The sequence below is a fragment of the Apostichopus japonicus genome, chromosome 4, assembly GCF_037975245.1.
Source record: "Apostichopus japonicus isolate 1M-3 chromosome 4, ASM3797524v1, whole genome shotgun sequence".
Lineage (NCBI taxonomy): Eukaryota > Metazoa > Echinodermata > Holothuroidea > Aspidochirotida > Stichopodidae > Apostichopus > Apostichopus japonicus.
The window spans coordinates 21,092,407-21,113,368 of record NC_092564.1 but is presented as its reverse complement, the minus strand read 5'-3'; the positions used below and the strand labels follow the sequence as shown (position 1 = coordinate 21,113,368).

The 20,962-nt window shown below is 39.0% G+C and overlaps 1 long non-coding RNA gene across 1 annotated transcript; it reads left to right on the top strand.

Moving 5' to 3' along the window:
* Positions 1–8,651: 8,651 nt before the first annotated feature.
* LOC139966793 (uncharacterized) lies at positions 8,652–20,560 on the top strand. Its single transcript, XR_011792754.1, has 3 exons — positions 8,652–8,915; positions 14,147–14,328; positions 17,316–20,560. It is a non-coding gene; the product is annotated as an uncharacterized lncRNA (long non-coding RNA).
* The last annotated feature ends 402 nt before the right edge of the window (positions 20,561–20,962 follow it).

Sequence of the window (20,962 nt, the reverse complement as noted above, 5' to 3'; positions counted from 1 at the left end):
GGGACGGATCTTTCCCTTGTCACCCAGTACAGGGGATGCCGTCCTGAGGGAGGGGTGTAAGGGGAAGGTGTCGAGAAATTTTTGTTAATGTCAGGTGGCTTAGATGCAAAATGGTGCTACTTTTTATTATATTTAGGAATCCTCTTATTTGGGGAGGGGGGGGTGGCTGAGGCATAGCGCCCTGACTGGTACAACAACTCTTGCCGAATTTTGAGTCCCCTGAAATGTTGGGGTATAAAAATGCTGACAATCTTTTTCATCTTTTTCATCGTTTTAATCAAGAGTCGAAAAAATCAGGCAAGAGCCGTTGCCGTTTTGGGCAAGAATCAGCAACGATTCGGGTAAGAAACGGGAAAGATTTGGGCAAGAATTGAGAACGATTCGGGCAAGAATCGGGAACAATTCACGTAAGAATCGAAAAAAATCCGGGCAAGCGACCGTGTATTTAGCCTTCGGAATATTTTTTTTTTGCCCGAATTTTTAAATCCCTTATTTTTTTTGGGGGGGGGGGTAGTCTTCCCCTGTTCCTAGCCTATGCTGATAGCAATGGAAATCACATGAGTACAATGGCGGCGTTCTGAGGAGCTATGGATCAGAACATTATCTGCTATGGATGTATCCGTTCTTTCAACAGCTTACACTGTTCGTTTCTGTTCGCGAGGTTAAAATTTTGCTGGTACTGGTAACAAAATCATATATGGTTTCCGCAGACTCCAATAAATTGCTTCCTAGTGCACATCAGCATAATAGGAAAAACAATATTTGTCTATATTTTCCGCTTTAATTTACGAGCCACTTTCGTTTTATTTGGAAATAGTCGCAAAGTTCAAACGTATTTGTTATTTTTTGATATGCTTACAATGTTCTCTGTTAGCCTATAAATACACAGGAGTGGGAAAGATTCTTCGTAAGATTAACGCATGGTTTGTACATTCCACGATATTACACAAACATGGGGACCGGCACTTTCAACCACTCCGCGCTTGCGCAAAGCTCCTTAACGGTTATAAACAATTACTTATTGTCACAGAAAACGTTACCGTACCTGATGACTCTTTAACGTGACTGACATTATGATAGGTAGTACTAACACCTTCATTACGATAGGTAGTACATACACCTTCATTATGATATCTTGTACATATACCTTCATTACGATAGGTAGTACATACACCTTCATTACGATAGGTAGTACATACACCTTCATTATGATATCTTGTACATATACCTTCATTATGATAGGTAGTACTTACACCTTCATTACGATAGGTAGTACATACACCTTCATTATGATATCTTGTACATATACCTTCATTATGATAGGTAGTACTTACACCTTCATTACGATAGGTAGTACATACACCTTCATTATGATATCTTGTGCATATACCTTCATTATGATAGGTAGTACATACACCTTCATTATGATATCTTGTACATATACCTTCATTATGATAGGTAGTACTTACACCTTCATTACGATAGGTAGAACATATACCTTCATTATGATAAGTAGTACATATACCTTCATTATGATAGGTAGTACATATACCTTTATTACGATAGGTAGAACTTATACCTTCATTTTGATAGGTAGTACATGTACCTTCACTACGATAGGTAGTACATACACCTTTATTACGATAGGTAGTACATATACCTTCATTATGATAGGTAGTACATATACCTTTAATATGATAGGTTGTACATATACCGTCATTATGATAGGTAGTACATATACCTTCATTATGATAGGTAGTGCATATACCTTCATGATGATAGGTAGTATATACACCTTTATTACGATAGGTAGTACATATACCTTCATTATGATAGGTAGTACATATACCTTCATTATGATAGGTAGTACATATACCTTCATTAGGATAGGGAGTACATATACCTTCATTATGATAGGTAGTACATACACCTTTATTACGATAGGTAGTACATATACCTTCATTATGATAGGTAGTACATATACCTTTAATATGATAGGTTGTACATATACCTTCATTATGATAGGTAGTACATATACCTTCATTATGATAGGTAGTGCATATACCTTCATGATGATAGGTAGTATATACACCTTTATTACGATAGGTAGTACATATACCTTCATTATGATAGGTAGTACATATACCTTCATTATGATAGGTAGTACATATACCTTCATTAGGATAGGGAGTACATATACCTTCATTATGATAGGTAGTACACATATACCTTCATTATGATAGGTAGTACATATACCTTCATTATGATAGGTAGTACATACACCTTTATTACGTACATATACCTTCACTATGATAGGTAGTACATATACCTTTAATATGATAGGTTGTACATATACCTTTCATTATGATAGGTAGTACATATACCTTCATGATGATAGGTAGTATATACACCTTTATTACGTACATATACCTTCACTATGATAGGTAGTACATATACCTTTAATATGATAGGTTGTACATATACCTTTCATTATGATAGGTAGTACATATACCTTCATGATGATAGGTAGTATATACACCTTTATTACGATAGGTAGTACATATACCTTTATTATGATAGGTAGTACATATACCTTCATTATGATAGGGAGTACATACACCTTCATTATGATAGGTAGTACACATATACCTTTATTACGATGGGTATTACATACAGTACCTTCATTATGATAGGTAGTACATGTACCTTCACTACGATAGGTAGTATATATACCTTTATTACGATAGGTAGTACATATACCTTCATTATGATAGGTAGTGCATATACCTTCATTATGATAGGTAGTACATATACCTTCATTATGATAGGGAGTACATACACCTTCATTATGATAGGTAGTACACATATACCTTTATTACGATAGGTATTACATACAGTACCTTCATTATGATAGGTAGTACATGAACCGTCACTACGATAGGTAGTACATACACCTTTATTACGATAGGTAATACATATACCTTCATTATGATAGGTAGTACATATACCTTCATTATGAGAGGTAGTCATATACCTTCATTATGATAGGTAGTGCATATACCTTCATTATGATAGGTAGTACATATACCGTCATGATGATAGGTAGTTTATACACCTCTATTACGATAGGTAGTACATATACCTTTATTATGATAGGTAGTACATATACCTTCATTATGAAAGGTAGTACATATACCTTCATTATGATAGGGAGTACATATACCTTCATTATGATAGGTAGTACACATATACCTTTATTACGATAGGTATTACATACAGTACCTTCATTATGATAGGTAGTACATGTACCTTCACTACGATAGGTAGTACATATACCTTTATTACGATAGGTAGTACATATACCTTCATTATGATAGGTAGTACATGTACCTTCACTACGATAGGTTGTACATATACCTTCATTATGATAGGTAGCACATATACCTTCATTATGGGAGGTAGTGCATATACCTTCATTATGAGAGGTAGTACATATACCTTCATTATGATAGGTAGTACATACCTTCATTACGATAGGTAGTACATATACCTTCATTATGATAGGTAGTACACATATACCTTCATTATGATAGGTAGTACATATACCTTCGTTGTGATAGGTAGTACTTATACCTTCGTTATGATAGGTAGTACATATACCTTCATTATGATAGGTAGTCATATACCTTCATTATGAGAGGTAGTGCATATACCTTCATTACGATAGGTAGTACATATATTTTCATTATGATAGAGGACAAACTCTGAAAACCCTTATACATGATATTTAACGATGGGAATCGTGAATAGTTCTCATACTTAGTGCACATTAGGATGCATCACATTGAGTACAAGACTCTTTATGTTTTTAATGGAGGTGTCTATTGCCACGTACAGTACAGTATAGGCTGACCTGTGTTTATCATGCTATAGTATAATTGTACATCCAAATAGTGGTTTAGTGCAATGAAGTCATCGAAACCTCAATGCATTTTAAATTATGGTTATAACTTCCTACGCTACTGCGCAAATAGAAAATCTTGCGTGCCCTACCAGTGGCATTTTCAACGTCAATTATGACACATGTGGTTTTATATAAAGTCTTGACTCCATCCATTGTTTAGGCTATTTTGTTGCAAACTTTCGAAAGTTACAGGTAGTCAGAATAGGCCCCAAATTATGGCACGCTATAATTGCTAGAAGTTTTCAAAAAGTACTTTCCTGGAGGTCTTTACTCTCCAAATTGTTCTTAGTCATTTTTTAAGAAACACACAAGATGACTGAATGTCTCAGTGAGGAAAATTTTCTTCGAAGGTTATAATAAAAACAGTTTGAATATCTAGCACTTTTGGAGCCCATACAGCATACCTATAAGCATCTGTTCTGACGTTAATGAAATAGTACAAGGAATAAATTAGTTTACGTATTTGATGGCGAAATACATTATTCAACCAGCTACAATTTTTTCTCTTGTTGTTGTTGCAAATATTAAAATTGTGTGTTTATATGATAACCGGGCGTAGCTTTGTTAAACAGAGAGAGCCGATACCTGAATTTAATAGCTAAGTAATTTAATAAATTAAATTACTGTTTAGTGTATCAAATAATATGAATATAAATTCGAGATAGAATTAGACAATGACCTGGATAAGAATAAACAGCTCATCTTTTCTGATCGATGTAGAGGTATGGAGAACGATACACGGCCGATGTTCATTATGTCAACAATTTGACCAAAATCTAACTTGGGGGGGGGGGGGTGGATGATGGAAATCACATCCTGATAATAAACTACAAAATTTCCATGAAATACTCAAAATGCATGATTGTATACGTTACTGACAAATGCTGTCGTTTCTATGAAATATACATATTATTTACGGTTATTTACAAGTCACTTGAATTGTATTCACCGGTGAATACTTGGACGGGTGCGCAATCTGTCAAATTCTTCTTCTTCCATGCATAGGAATCAACAACCTTATATATGTTAGGATCATATACAGGTTACTAAAAATGACAGAGTATACTCTTTTAAGTATCTTTTAACGAGTTACTGGTATGTAGAAGTAGAGGGGCTCATGTGGCATAAAGAGAATTGAATGTTTCGACATATTTCCAAGTACATCTTGTTTATATCATTGTTTGTGGAAGAGCATAAATCAACGTGTACAGATGGTGTGAAAGAAAAGGTGGTTGGAAGTGATTTAAAGCACCATAGAAGTGATTTGGCTACTTGTGGAGATCAATCCGTTTTAGTGCAGTAGGAAGGGTTAAAATGGTCTCCTAGCGCTCAACTTGTACCACTTCGAGCTTTATATAACCGGTCATGGTAAGGACGTAATCGTAAGCACGAACCCACATTTGGAGGGGGAAGTTGCGATGGTGGTTCGGTCAATAGGGAAACTCGTGGGATACGAAGTCCTACATCTAGAAAGAGATTTAAACCACCAGCTTGATGTAAATTGATCAAAATAATATTATGCAGGAACAAATAGATACCATTTGAATGCTGCAAAGCTACACTAGCCTGTTGTTACTAAGATGACTAGACGTCCCGATGTCCAGGGACACTCCCCGGACGAAATCACATGTTGGCACTGAGGCCCAGTGACGAACAATAAGGCTCCCAGTCAGGGACGTAGCTAAGACCTGATTATTGGGGGGGGGGGTGGGGTGTTGTGGCTGAAATTCCAACTGGAAGGGTTTTGAAGCCAAAAAATTCCGATTGCTGCCTTGTACCCCCCCCCCACCCCACCCCATCAATTCACACACTTATTAATCACTCTGGTTAAGTAAGTAAGCAACTGAGTATAAGTTATCTGCTTGAAGGCTACATAGACTTCATGTTCACTTCATGTTCACTTCATGTTCACTTCATGTTCACTTCATGTTCACTTCATGTTCACTTCATGTTCACTCCATGTTCACTTCATGTTCACTCCATGTTCACTCCATGTTCACTCCATGTTCACTCCATGTTCACTCCATGTTCACTCCATGTTCACTCCATGTTCACTCCATGTTCACTTCATGTTCACTTCATGTTCACTTCATGTTCACTTCATGTTCACTTCATGTTCACTTCATGTTCACTTCATGTTCACTTCATGTTCACTTCATGTTCACTTCATGTTCACTTCATGTTCACTTCATGTTCACTTCATGTTCACTTCATGTTCACTTCATGTTCACTTCATTCCAAATGAGCATTTGGAATGAAGAGAACAATTAAACATTTTGCATAAACTTTTTGAGTTGACGAGATACGATAAGTTGTCAATTAAACATTTTGCAGAAAATTGTTCAATTGCTCAGTTAAAGCAAATGAGCAATGCAACATTTTTCTGATTTTTGATAAGATTTGATCTTGTTATCTAAACAATTTACTGAAAAATGTCAACTTATGGGGCAAAGTTTTTCTTATGTTGATGGCACGTCTAAGCTTCCGTAGATTAGCATTGAGTGTTTTAATTGTATACCATAGAGAAAATATATATCCTGAACTTACTTGAAGCTAGCGAGCAGGGTCAACCCATCCAATAGTAAAATTATTACATAAAAAACCGAATTGAAGCTGGCGAACGTTGCACAGTTGTTCTATTAGGCATTTTTTTAGGGTATTCAAAATCATACGAAGATTTGTATTGTGGAGTATAAGGATCGCGAGATACAATTTTTCAAAGACGCAAAGAAAACTGGTAAATATTCACAGGAATATACGAATAGGCCTAGGTAAATAAGGGTGTGACAGTCGGAAATTCCGACTGTCGCACTCAATGTTCCAACTATTGTCAGTTTTATCAAGTTTGGGGGTGAGACACCCCCCCCCAACCCCACCCCCTCTAGCGACGTCCTTGCTCCCAGTTACCTTTAAGGTTTTGGCGCTGGATTTTCATCTTGGAAGAAGTACTTGTTTCTTGGTGAGGTGATCTAACCTTCAGCATTTGAAAACATATGAACACCAAAACAGCGAGAGATCCTGGCGAAACGAATTCCTTTACACGTATATATATAGTTAACCCTTGATGTCAACGTCCATAAAATGTCACTGGAATCCAGGGGGAGATAGTTACCTTAACCTGGAGACTTCAATGTCGGGGAATTCATATTACTCTTCGTACACCGCCCCCCCCCCCCACAATGAGATAATATGCCTAGGCCTACGTGTACTATATTTGTATAAGTGTACATTTCTTAGGCTCTTTACTGTACTTTGTCGTAGCTATAAAAGTATAAAATGGCACCATACTCCTAGTCTGATTTCCTGATTAGCTAAATTCGAACTTTTAACGACATAATATTTACGAGAAGCTTATATGTCTATATAGGGCACCCTTCGTAAATGATTTAATCGACAAGTTAGAACAACACAGAAACAATAGGAACACCATAGGCGTACGAGGCGGGGGCAGGGGGGGCAGACTGCCCCCAAATTTCCAGAGGACAAGAAATTCGAAAAATTCGGGCAGCCTAAGAGGAGAAAAAAAAAATATATATATATATATATGTATATATATATATATATATATATATATATATATATATATATATATATATATATATATATATAAATATGCAGTAGCTTGCCCGAATCTTTTTCAAATTTTTGCCCGACAATTCCACTTTTTCTTTATTTAGCATCATGATGCCCGAATATTTCCGTGTAATACCACCGTAAGCGCAGCTCATCTGGGCTACCACGCTTTATGCTCGATCAAATTTTTTTTCTAACTAGTCAACTGTATACCTGGACATCTCCGACAAGAGTGTATATAAGAAACATTTTCTTTTTCATGGATGGTAAGGGGGGGGGGGGGTGCCTACAAGCCTAGAAGTACAGGTTTATCATATTCTTTGTTATATTTTATACTTTTTTTGTGAGACAACTTGCAGTCTCACCTGACACAGCGACATTATCCCGCCTACGTGTGGTTGAACAATGTATGTTTTTCTGGAGGTAGCTGAGTACTAAAATAATAAATACGGTAACTAAATAGGAGCTTAAAAAATATACTGTCCTACTTTTCCCCTTCAAAGTGATGTTACCATTTTTTCTTCTTCTAATTTACCAATTTTTTGTGGAAGTGCAAATTTCTAAAACGTGAGATTATAAAATAAAGAATTTTTAGATGCAACTTGCAAGGCCTCAGAAGTGCCGTTTCCGGCAGTCTGAGAGGCATTTTTTGTCAAAAAATTTCTTGTACGCTACGCGCCAACCGATGGTGGCGCTCCGCTTAGATAGTGTCACGGGAACTTTCAGGAAAAAAATTCTCCCCCCCCCAAACTGAAATGGTCCCGTACGCCTATGGGGAACACCTCTCAATATGCAGTTTCCGTGGACTAGAATATGTAGTTTACGTAAGGTCCTTTTCCCTCAAGAGCCTTAAACATAATGGATCCCTGCTTTTATGAGTGAACCAAAGAGAATAACAAGCATAGAAAAACCTAGTTGCTTAGTCATAATGACCAGCTACGTATGACTTGCTGCAACTGATTGCATGATAAAAAAAACACTCTTTTACACAAAAATGCGTGACGACAAACAACCGATTTGCTGTGTATAAATGTATTTCAATATACCCGAAACTGACCTAACCTCATTCAGGAAGTACGCTTTTCTCTGTATCAATAATGACGCAAAACTACAGGTTAAGGAAGGAAGTGTGAGGGTCTACGTGTAGGTTATACTTAATGTCGAAAGAGACCATAACATAGCTAACGGTGCTCGTCACACAAGTATCTACCACCCCTAGGACGAACATTCAACAACTCTGTTTCGGTGCAAGAGAGAGAGAGCCCAGTGAGTTGTTGCAACCATTGGCGACTGTAGCACATCAACCTCCCATGAAAGTGTTAGCGATAGTACATCGGTCGAACAATATTGTTCTTGTCCTGTGAGCTGGTGGTATTGGGTGAGTTTTAACAGAATATACCTCAGACCAAAGCTATACTGAATGTTATCTATCATAGTAGCAGGGAAATGACAGTGTAACATTTCCCAGATACATGTATGAGCATGTCTTCTATAATAGAGTTACTTATATTGTTGTACAGTTAACCCCCGTGACTCGAATCACACAGTTTCCAAATTAAAACGCCATACTGTTTGGATTAGCTTTTAACTCACATTATTTGCACTTCATGCCTAACACCAGACACCATCGATGTGATAAATTAAACTAGTTAGTATACTATCATGCGACATAGCCAATATGCAAGGACGGATCCAGGGGAGGGTTGTGGGAGTGCCATCCCCCCCCCCCCCTGTATTTCCAACGTAGATATGAGCACACACGTTCGTATTGACCTAAATAATAACCTAATTTGCCAACTAAATATTCCCCAGAATGTACTATTTGTTTAAATATTTTTGCCTATGGGAGGTAGTTTCAACGACTCCAATGCCACATCCCCTCCTTTCTAGAATCATAGATCTGCCCATGATAAGCCTAGTACCTGAAATGATTCTAAATCAGCGCTGACGTCACTTTCATCTTTGTTTCTCAATTAATGTTAAAGTGATTCCTGTAAGTTCTAATTGTGGAACACTATATGGTTAACGATAAATATACTATAGGGCTGACCCTTAAGGACACTATAGGGCTGACCCTCAAATACACTATAGGGCTGACCCTTAAGGACACATTAGGGCTGACTCTAAAGGACACTATGGGGTGACGCTCAAGGACACTATAGGGCTGACGGTCAATATAAAGCCTGCTAATCACTGTCCCCTGACTGTATACGGGGATCGCTATAAAGCCTGCTCAACCCTGTCCCCTGGTTGTATACGGGGATCTCTATAAAGCCTGCTCAACCCTGTCCCCTGACTGTTAACGGGGATCTCTATTAAGCCTGCTCAACCCTGTCCCCTGACTGTTAACGGGGATCTCTATAAAGCCTGCTCAACCCTGTCCCCTGACTGTATACGGGGATCTCTATCAAGCCTGCTAATCACTGTCCCCTGAATGTATACGGGGATCCCTGTAAAGCCTGCTCAACCCTGTCCCCTGACTGTATACGGGGATCTCTATAAAGCCTGCTCAATCCTGTCCCCTGACTGTTAACGGGGATCTCTATTAAGCCTGCACAACCCTGTCCCCTGACTGTTAACGGGGATCTCTATAAAGCCTGCTCAACCCTGTCCCCTGACTGTATACGGGGATCTCTGTAAAGCCTGCTCAACCCTGTCCCCTGACTGTATTCTGTGACGGGGATCTCTATAAAGCCTGCTCAACCCTGTTCCCTGACTGTATACGGGGATCATAAAGCCTGCTCAACCGGCCTGTCCCCTGACTGTATACGGGGATCTCTACAAAGCCTGCTAATCACTGTCCCCTGACCAGGGTTGTCACCACGCCGGGCGGCGCCGGGCGGTGCTACCCAGCTCTCAAAATTTCCGCCCGGTACTCAAGGTCAATTTCAGCCTTACCGCCCGGCACAAATTAGCCTACAGTACCGCCAATAAGTAACTTGGTAAAGATTAGCGTGATTCAGTGCAAAACGTAGCTTAACTGACATTATTGACCCCGCTCCAAATAAAGGAACGCTACTTTCCCCGCACTCCAAATAAAGGAACGCAATTTCCCCTCGCTCGCTATTCACCACCGACACAATGGGAGTGAACCGATCGATACAACGCTATTCATAGCGTGGAGGTAGCGTAAACCGATCGCTTGTAAGCAACACACGTTATATGCATCACAATTGTTTATTGTAAACATAAGAGTAGGCCTACGAGTACGAAGTTTACGAACTTTGACAATAGTTTCGTGTTGAAGGGCAAAACCCTTTTGATACGTGTTTATTTTATTCCCCGATATGTTCTGGTTACCAGAAGTAATAAAGAGCAAGAAGGAAACTTCGTGCCTTATACTTTCGGGGTAACATATCATTTTTAATAGTAACATTAGGCCTCGCGTTTTGTGTGGACTTTAGGCACATTAGGCTAGGAAACGTTGCACTGAGTACTGTTCTAAAAACATGTCAAGACAAGACTCGGTGCTTTGGATTCTGTTCGCTGTTTCGCTATGTAGAGACGTTCCACTGCCAATCGTTTCTTAGCGATTTGCCAAGTTTAACTAAGAACAAGTGTTTCACACACATTGTAAGAATATTGTACAGTAGCCTACTGTAGCATGCAATTAAATCACATTAACACTGGGGTGAGTGATGAGGGGCTCTAAATAAAAAAAATACCGAAAAAAGATCCCAGGAAAATTCAGTGATGCACATGAAAAAACAAAGGCATCTCAGGAGAATTTTGAGGATCAAATCCCTTTCTAAATGCCACCATTTTGCATGTAGGCACCATCAGGATTTGAAAAATTTTCAAATGGGAGGGGGACACCCCCTCCCCTTATACCCCTCCCCCCAGGACGCGGATCACTGTCACAAATTACCCGGCTCTAAAAATGGTCTGGTGACAACCCTGCCCCTGACCAGGTGCGTATCCAGGGGGCGTTGGGGGCGCGCGCCCCCCGGGTAAGAAAAAGAGGAGAGAAAAAAAGAGAAGAAAAAAGGAAAAAGAGGGGGAAAAGGAAGAAAAAGGGGAAAAAAGAGGAGGAGGAGAGGAAGGAAGGGAAAAGAAAAGGAAGAAGGAGAGAAAAAGGAGAAAAGGAGGAAGCAGAAGATAAACGCCAAGACACCGCCAGTGACAGCGCTGCGCTGAACCTAGTATTACATACACATGGTCGGGTAGCCAGTGACGGATCGAGGATCTCGGAAGGGCGTACGCCTCACCCTACCCCTTACACCGACAACTCCATTTTTGACGTTTCCATCTTTCCTCTCTCACTAATGTATCTATATATATACTATATATGGTCTACCATAACGCGCGTGTGTGTATGGACGCCTTAAACAATTGTGCTATGAAACCAACTGTGGCTGGTCTCGAACTAGACCGAGGCGTCGGGGAACATGACGCATTTCGGGAATGGGGCGACCGCCCCCCCCCCCCCCCCGAGCATATTTTTATTATGATATCGCTAGTCAATTCGAAATAGAAAATGCTTAGATGCAACTTACGAGGCATGGGAAGTGTCATTTCCAGCGATCTCGGAGGCATTTTCGAGCAAAATTTTCTTGTACGCTTCGCGCCAACCATCGTGGCGCTACGCTTAGATAGTTTGCCAACAGGCTTCGCCACTCACTTGGCAAATTATTCGCTACGCACCAGTTCGATTTTGTAAAGCAAACAGCAGATATCACATCATATTAGGGAGCATGAAAATGGCGTTCCAGGATGAAGAGCCTCAAAACTGTTTGTGTGTAGTGAAAGGCGAAGGAGCCCAATTTGATTTGGGGAGCTGTAACGACTTCCCCGAAAAATATAACCAACATTTCAACATAATCAACATTGTTAATGTCAATATCATATAAGCAAGCATCGGTTATTACTTCGCATGCCATCATGTACCGTACGGTCACTGAAAGTTGCGCAGTATACCGCTGGATGCTCATATAAACAACGTTTTGTCTTATGTAGATTGAGAAAAAGCATGGAGGTCCAATTATGTCAAAACTCTTTTACATTAGTAATGGCGAATTAGTCGGCCAAGCTTAGAACTTTATTTTAATTACCAAGGAGAAAAAATATATATATGAACATATAAATATGCAGTAGCTTGCCCGAATCTTTTTCAAATTTTGCCCGAAAATTCTGTGGAGAGCGTTTTATGTTATTTGTTTTGTGACATTAATATTAATAAAGGCCTAACGATTTTCTTAATTAGCATCATGTTGCCCGAATATTTCCGTGTAACACCACCGTAAGCGCAGCTCATCTGGGCTACCACGCTTTTTGCACTATCATCCAAAACTTTTTCTAAGTAGTCAACTGTATACCTGGACATCCCCGACATGAATGTATATAAGAAACGTTTTCTTGTTCATGGATGGTGGGGGGGGGGTAGTGCCTACAAGCCTAGAAGTACAGGTTTATCATATTCTTTGTTATTTTTTATATTTTTTTTGTGAGACAAATTGCAGTCTCACCCGACACAGCGATATTATCCCGCCTACAATTGAACAATGTATGTTTTTCTGGAAGTAGCTGAGTACTGTGTTAAAATAATAAATATCGGTAACTAAATAGGAGCCTAAAAAATATACTGTCCTATTTTTCCCCTTCAAAGTGATGTTACCATTTTTTCTTCTTCTAATTTACTAAATTTTGGGGGGGATGTCAATTTCTAAGATGTGAGATTATAAAATAAAGAATGTTTAGATGCAACTTGCAAGGCCTCAGAAGTGCCATTTCCGGCAGTCTGAGAGGCATCTTTTGCCAAAAAAATTCTTGTACGCTACGCGCCAACCGATGGTGGCGCTCCGCTGAGATAGTGTCACGGGAACTTTCGGGCACAAAAGTTTCTGACCCCCCCCCCCCTCAAACTGAAATGGTCCCGTACGCCTATGATCATACTTCCCTCTACTCGTGCAATTTTGACCAGTCTGTTAGGGGTTCAAGGAGGTTTTTCTATATTGGTTGTCCATAGATGAAATTTTTTGCAACAATATGGGTATGTTTTGAAGTGAGTTTAATCACGAGAAATGTGAATTTTGAAATTCTGAACAAAAATTGGGCTTATAACCTGAGGCTGTCGGGTATTGTGGGCCGCGACGTAGAATCACCTACAAAAAGCAATGATCCACAGGAGACGCGATGAGGTCGAACATGATGTGTGACTGGTGAAAATCTTCAAAAAGGTTATGGATGGGAAAAAAAACTATTGGGAAATACTTGGTTCTCAGGCAAAAGTGTACATCTGGATGGTCATTTTCAAGCCCGAGAAGTGTCATTTCCGGTGATCTGAGGGGATATCAAAACCAGAAATTTTCGTGTACGCTGCACGCCAACCGATGGTGGCGCTCCGCTTAGATAGTAATTCGCGCCCCCCGGGTTAGAAAATCCTTGGAAACGCGCCTGCTGACTGTATACGGGGATCTCTATAAAGCCTGCTCAATCTTGTCCCCTGACTGTTAACGGGGATCTCTATTAAGCCTGCTCATCCCTGTCCCCTGACTGTATACGGGGATCTCTGTAAAGCCTGCTCATCCCTGTCCCCTGACTGTATATACGGGGATATCTACAAAGCCTGCTCACCTATACCATTTGACAATTTCTCGTTGTTGTTAACAGATCTGGGTCAGTCGTGACGTATAAGTGACACAAAGATACTAACTGTGCCACAATGGAAAAGGTCCTCAACTTCTGTGAAACTTGGATTCGTTCTGAGGGAACATATTGTGGTCGGACGTTTGACCGCAAATGCGTATTAAATTTACAAAATGAACTGTCTCTACCGAAGTTACCTCTTTTTGGTAAGGTGCACGTAATTTAATCTGCAAGACTCGCATAAACCACATTTTAGTGCAAATATTCTTTACAAAGTATAATTTTACATTCACCTTTTGTGGGGGGGGGGGGGGGGGGAGGTGAATCGATGTTGAATTAACATACCAACCTGATAGATAGATATATATAGCTTTAATGGTCAAAGTTCAGTTAAAAAGAACAACAGAAAATAAGATCTCAATTTCCTTCTTGCATGTGATTTCTATAAAGCTTATGTCTGTGAAACTCGCCCTGAATGACGAACGAAAATATTCATTACTTGTGCTAGTAAACTTAATATTCATCAGAAGGGGTGTCTTAATTTGACCAATAAATCTCAAATATTTATAATTAGTGATAGTTTTTTGTAAATTTTCTGGCAATTGTCGGTTCAAACCCCGATGAAAGTGTTTAAGTTTCATTTCAGATAGCCTTATCAGGCAATTTATGTTGATGTACTTAAATCATAAACGCTGGCAAACAGAAATTGTTTAAAAAATATTTATATATATTCATGGAATTGAAGCAAAGAATGGATATACATTGATAGGACTCAGTCTTGAGATATGTTTAATATTTATAAGTTTGCATATGACGGAAACAAACGACCAGACTGGAAAATGTCAGCATTCTGTCATGTGCTGCAAAGATTATTTGATGTAGGCCTAATACTATAAATAAAAACAAAGCTTATTAGTAATATTCTTATGATCTTTAGACCCATTACACACATCACACATGATACAGATAAATCCATTGAACCGTTGCGAAAACTATATGGGAGAAATAACCCTAGCCTAACCCCACCCCCCCCCCCCCGCCCCCACCCACCCCCACCATCCCGTGTCATTTTCCCGCAGTATCATGTCTATCCCATTCCTTCCTCGAACATAGGCGTACGAGGCAGGGGGGGGCAGACTGCCCCCCAAATTTTCAGAGGACAAGAAATTCGGGCAAAAGTCCTGAAAAATTCGGGCAGCCTAAGAGGAGAAAAAATATATATATATATATTTTTTTTCTCCTATTAGGCTACCCGAATTTTTCAGGACTTTTGCCCGAATTTCTTGTCCTCTGGAAATATATATATATATATATATATATAGAAATATACAGAAGCTTGCCCGAAATTTTTTCAAATTTTTGCCCGACAATTCCATGATTTTCTTTATTTAGCATCATGCTGCCCGAATATTTCCGTGTAACACCATCGTAAGCGCAGTTCATCTGGGCTACCACGCTTTTTGCACGAACATTTTTTTTTTCTAACTAGTCAATTGTATACCTGGACCAATGGCGGCGGAACCGGGGGGGAACAGGGGGACGTGCCCCCCCCCCACTTTTCCTCAGGTTAAAAATGTGCCTTTTTTCTACATAAAAATTGAGGTGCCTCAAGTTAGCAAGAGGCCAGGGAACCAGAATGAATACTCGGGAAGGGCCGTTTCCGGCCATCTGAGGGGTTTGTAAAAACCAAAAATTTTCTAGTACGCTCCGCGCCAACCGATGGTGGCACTCCGCTCAGATAGTCGTACATACAACTTTGCAAATCCTGGCTAAGCCCGTGACTTTTAATGAATTTCTGTGGGTCAAACTCAAAGCTATTTTGAATGGAAAAAAAATTGTTAAGATATTAACAAGAAAAAAACTCTAATTCGGAAGATTCCTACATTAGCAACTAGCATGATTTCACCTCATTTTGTCTCAAAAGAAAACTTGTTCCTTGTTTCCCAATTTGCGCATTGGATATTGCAGTGCTAGTATGGGCATATTTTCCTTTGGGGGGGGGGGGGGGCGTTGATGGAGTGATGTGTATACGCAAATAAGATAATACAATAAGAGTTATAAAGGGTACTAAATGTAAGACTGCTTCAGTCCAATCGAATTTCTACAAAGTGCCCTTTGATGTCGGTGCCCCCCCCCAGATTAAAGTGCTTCCGCCGCCCTTGACCTGGACATCCCCAACATGAGTGTATATAAGAAACATTTTCTTTTTCATGGATGGTGGGGTGGGGTGGGGGAGTGCCTACAAGCCTAGTAGTACAGGTTTATCATATTCTTGTTACATTTTATACTGTTTTGTGAGACAAATTGCAGTCTCACCCGGCACAGCGACATTATCCCGCCTACGTGTGGTTGAACAATGTATGTTTTTCTGGAGGTAGCTGAGTACTGTGTTAAAATAATAAATAAGATAACTTAATAGGAGCTTAAAAAATATACTGTCACATTTTTCCCCTTCAAAGTGATGTTACCATTTTTTCTTCTTCTAATTTACCAAATTTTTGGGGAAGTGTAAATTTCTAAAACGTGAGATTATAAAATAAAGAATGTTTAGATGCAACTTGCAAGGCCTCAGAAGTGCCGTTTCCGGCAATCTGAGAGGCATCTTTTGCCAAAAAAATTCTTGTACGCTACGCGCCAACCGATGGTGGCGCTCCGCTTAGATAGTGTCACAGGAACTTTCGGGCACAAAAAGTTCTGCCCCCCCCCCCCAAACTGAAATGGTCCCGTACGCCTATGTCCTCGAATGGGGTAAGTGTAACTCTAAACTATGCTATTTTTCAATACATCGATTGAGAATAAACTATAAATTTAAATAACAGCATGTATTAATCTCTACCCTCCCCGACCCCAGTCCATCCCCCAACCCCAGTCCATCCCCCAACCCCAGTCCATCCCCCAACCCCAGTCCATCCCCAACCCCAGTCCATCACCAACCCCAGTCCATCCCCCAACCCCAGTCCATCCCCCAACCCCAGTCCATCCCCCAACCCCAGTCCATCCCCCAACCCCAGTCCATCCCCAACCCCAGTCCATTTCCAGTCCGTACTATACATCACCCTCCAAGTCATATGTATAGCTCATTTTATATCTCTCTCTCTCCACCCACATCTCGCTTTATCTTCACATATCAATTAATAAGTCAATTAAATCATTTCATTTGTTTCTTCTTGTATATTCCATTTCCTTATCACAGACGCTTTGAACACGTCCGATGCACAATACTCAAAATCATCGAATGTTGGTATCATTGTTGGCTCGGGACTTTTCATAGTATTGTTGCTTACTGTTATACTTGTTTTGTTATATGTGAAGAGAATTCAGGGTCAATTTGCTGTGACTGTCTCACGATTAACCGGTTCTCGCAGATCAGAAAGTAATGTATCATTAATATCAAGACTTTCTATTGGACGCAACAGAAGGGGAACAGATTGTGTAACAATAAAACTCCATGACGACTGCGTCATCAACAATTCAGAAACGATGCTAACGAGTGAAAAAGACCAACAAATTCGACCTGAAAACTCTGTAGAGGAAACTAATGAGACCGTTTTCGAAAAGGACAATATACCGGTATGATGCTAGTTGATTTCACTCAATAATTAACTCAATAATTAATTCAAACCGTTAAGTGACTAACATGATCTGTTCTATTCACAAGAGATATTGCCAGTAATATACAGTCGCTTAAAAATGTACAGAGGTGACGTAATTGTTATCACAAGCACTGTTTATATTTCATACGAATTTATATACTATATACCAAGGCCTTTGTTCAACTTTCAAAACAAGAAATAGATGCGAAAATCTGCAAAATATCTACTCTCAAAGGAAAAATGCGTATCGAAGATACACAGGCGACAGAGTGTGCAAGTTACACAGGCTTTACGTATAATTCGAGGCGATCATGCGAATCGTGGATGAAATTGTGCTCTATCCTGATCAAAAGCGGTAAGAGTATATACATGGGAACTAAGTTAATTATTGTTAATCAGCCATTTAGAAAATCATATGGTTGCATTCCGATAGATTTTTCGACAGTTTCCATAAACACATCGAAAGAAGGGTTGAGACAAATTTGAAAGATTTTTGAAAGGGTCGTTCTTCTATGGCCATGTCAGTGAATGGCCAGAGAAGAATTAACATCACAATACTCTACTTATACTGCTGTAGTTTGTGTGTTGACTGTCTCTGTTACTTGTGCTACAAACACAATACATAGAGGTGACCAGTTGCTTGATACTAGTTGGCAGAACTGCGGGTACTAACCAGAACGCAAAACGCATTGAGGTTTCGATGATGTCATTTCACTAGACTTCTGCTAGTTAACCAGAAATAGCTGTTACAATATAAATGGCCCGAACCATTGTGTTGATGTACAATTACACTATGGCCTGATAAACACAAGTCAGTCTACTGTGCGTGGCAATACACAAGTCCACCAAAAACAATAGGGACTCAATATGATGCATCCATACACCATATGAGAAGTATCCACGATTCCCATCGTTAGATATCATGTAAAAGGGTTTTCAAAGTTTGACCTCTGGTGACCACAAATGAGATTTGACCTCACAGCAACAGGATTCTTGTACTCAATATGGCAAATCCATATACCATGTATATGCACGTGCAGATAGAGAACCATATTGCACAGTTAACTCGCATTGATAAAAATCTAACTAGGAGACAGTTAAGTTTCGTAAACGGCGCCTAGCTACTACCCTAACGTAACTACATCCAAACCTGAAGTTTTTAGTTGGCACTGAATCTCGACAACTGCAAAATATGACGGAAAACTTCCAAAAGCACCACGACACGCTGAAGCCTACGGAACTTTGTTCGTGAGATTTTATTTGATTCTCATGTGGCGTTACGCACATGTTATCTGATAGGCTGGTCGCTGGCAGATATGGTAGCTTATATAACAAGGTTTCCACTATTTTGCCTCTGGTGACTCCAAATGACATTTGACCTCCATAACCAACTACATGCTGTTTTTACTGAACGTTTCACAACTACATAGTAACTATGTCCAAGCTTCCCTTCTTGAGATATTGTGTTTACAAGGTTTTCACACTTTGACCCCTATTGACCCGAAATGAACTTTGACCTCCACACATACAATAGGCTCCTTCTCCTTAATGTGGTACTCCTCACACGAAATACGAGATTGATCCAAGCTTTTCTTCTTGAGATAACTTGTTTACAAGGTTTTCAAAATTGAAGACCCCGAATGACCATTGACCTCCATAAAAAACAATAGACTTTTTCTCCTTAATGAGGTACTATTAAACACAGAATATTGGATTGGTCCAAGCTTCACTTCTTGAGATATCGTGTTTACAAGCAATGCGTCACACACGCGCACGCGCACACACACCCTCATCCGCCAGCATGACTGCATAGGTTACGATTATCATCGAAACCAAAAACTGTTCTGTATGTTTACCGAAATGAATATTGTGGACATTTGAACAACAATTTAGGCCGCTGTAGTATAAAACCGTCCCCTAATTGGTCTGTTGCAAGTTTAAAGAACGTTTGAAGTATTTTCCATTCATTGTCGTGGTGTTTCTGGTACCTAAGATTCACTCAGTGTATAACTTGTGGACATACATCAGTGCTATTTTCATCCAATCCATTGTTTACAGCATTTGCCAATAGTTTGCTGCCGTTTATTTTTCGTGTCTTTAACCCACTCATTAAGTTCTAAATCAAATTAAATTCAAGATAACTTAAAAGTGTTATTCAGATATATGGATTCTTAAGATATGTGAAGTCAGTTTTATATACATATATAACACTGAGCATTTGTGGTTACGGTGTCTCCGTAGCCGATCATGTTACATAGAGATCGGTCATGGCAATAAAAAAAAAAAATTAAGCACTAAACTCATTCTAACAATTGCATATAGCATGGTGTAAATATATATATGGTGTAAATATATATATATATACATATATATATATATATATATACATATATATATATATATATATATATATATATATATATATATATATATAGGAAGCAATTATTTTGGAATCGCAAAATTAATGTAAGAGTCAACATAAATTGCTAAGAGCCTGTACCGAACTCTTCCTGTGCATCGATAGGTCGATGTATACCGTCACCGCAACGAAGAAAAACCGTACAGGAAATAAACGTATAGAAACGAAAACATATATCAAGTTTTAAATCATACTAATTATGGTAAAAGTTGAAAAGATACGTGAAAATGTCTATCTAGAAATCATCAATCGCAAATTGGTGGATATATTTACATATTTTTTGATGTGCGTGGGTGTTTTTGACCAAAAATGGAGTTCACATATTGTCAGCTTGTTTATTCTTTTCAATCTATTTTGTCGTGTATTTCTTTGTTGTTTTTGTTTGCATGTTTTGATATACATAAACTCAATTCAAGCAGCAAGAAACAGCCGTGCATTTGTTTTATTTATACACATAACGTACAGTGGACGGAATTTCATGAGGGTAAAACATATAAGGTAATGTCAAACCATTATGAGATAACACTTTTAGGATAATGTAAAAGATGAACGAAAAAAGAAAGAAAGAAAGAACCGTTCCACAGCAGCATATTTTGCTTTAAATGTTTAACATCAACTTACCTCATCATGACCATTGATTAATTGAAATGTTAATGACGTCGATATAAACTAGGTTACACTATATCAAACATAAATTAATATACATATACCCCCCTATTTTAACCATTAAGAGAACTGTTATATAAACATATTTATCTCATTTCCTTGGGTCACCCCCTTCTAATTGTAGGAGGGGTGTGGACCCATATTAAGCAGATGAAATATGTT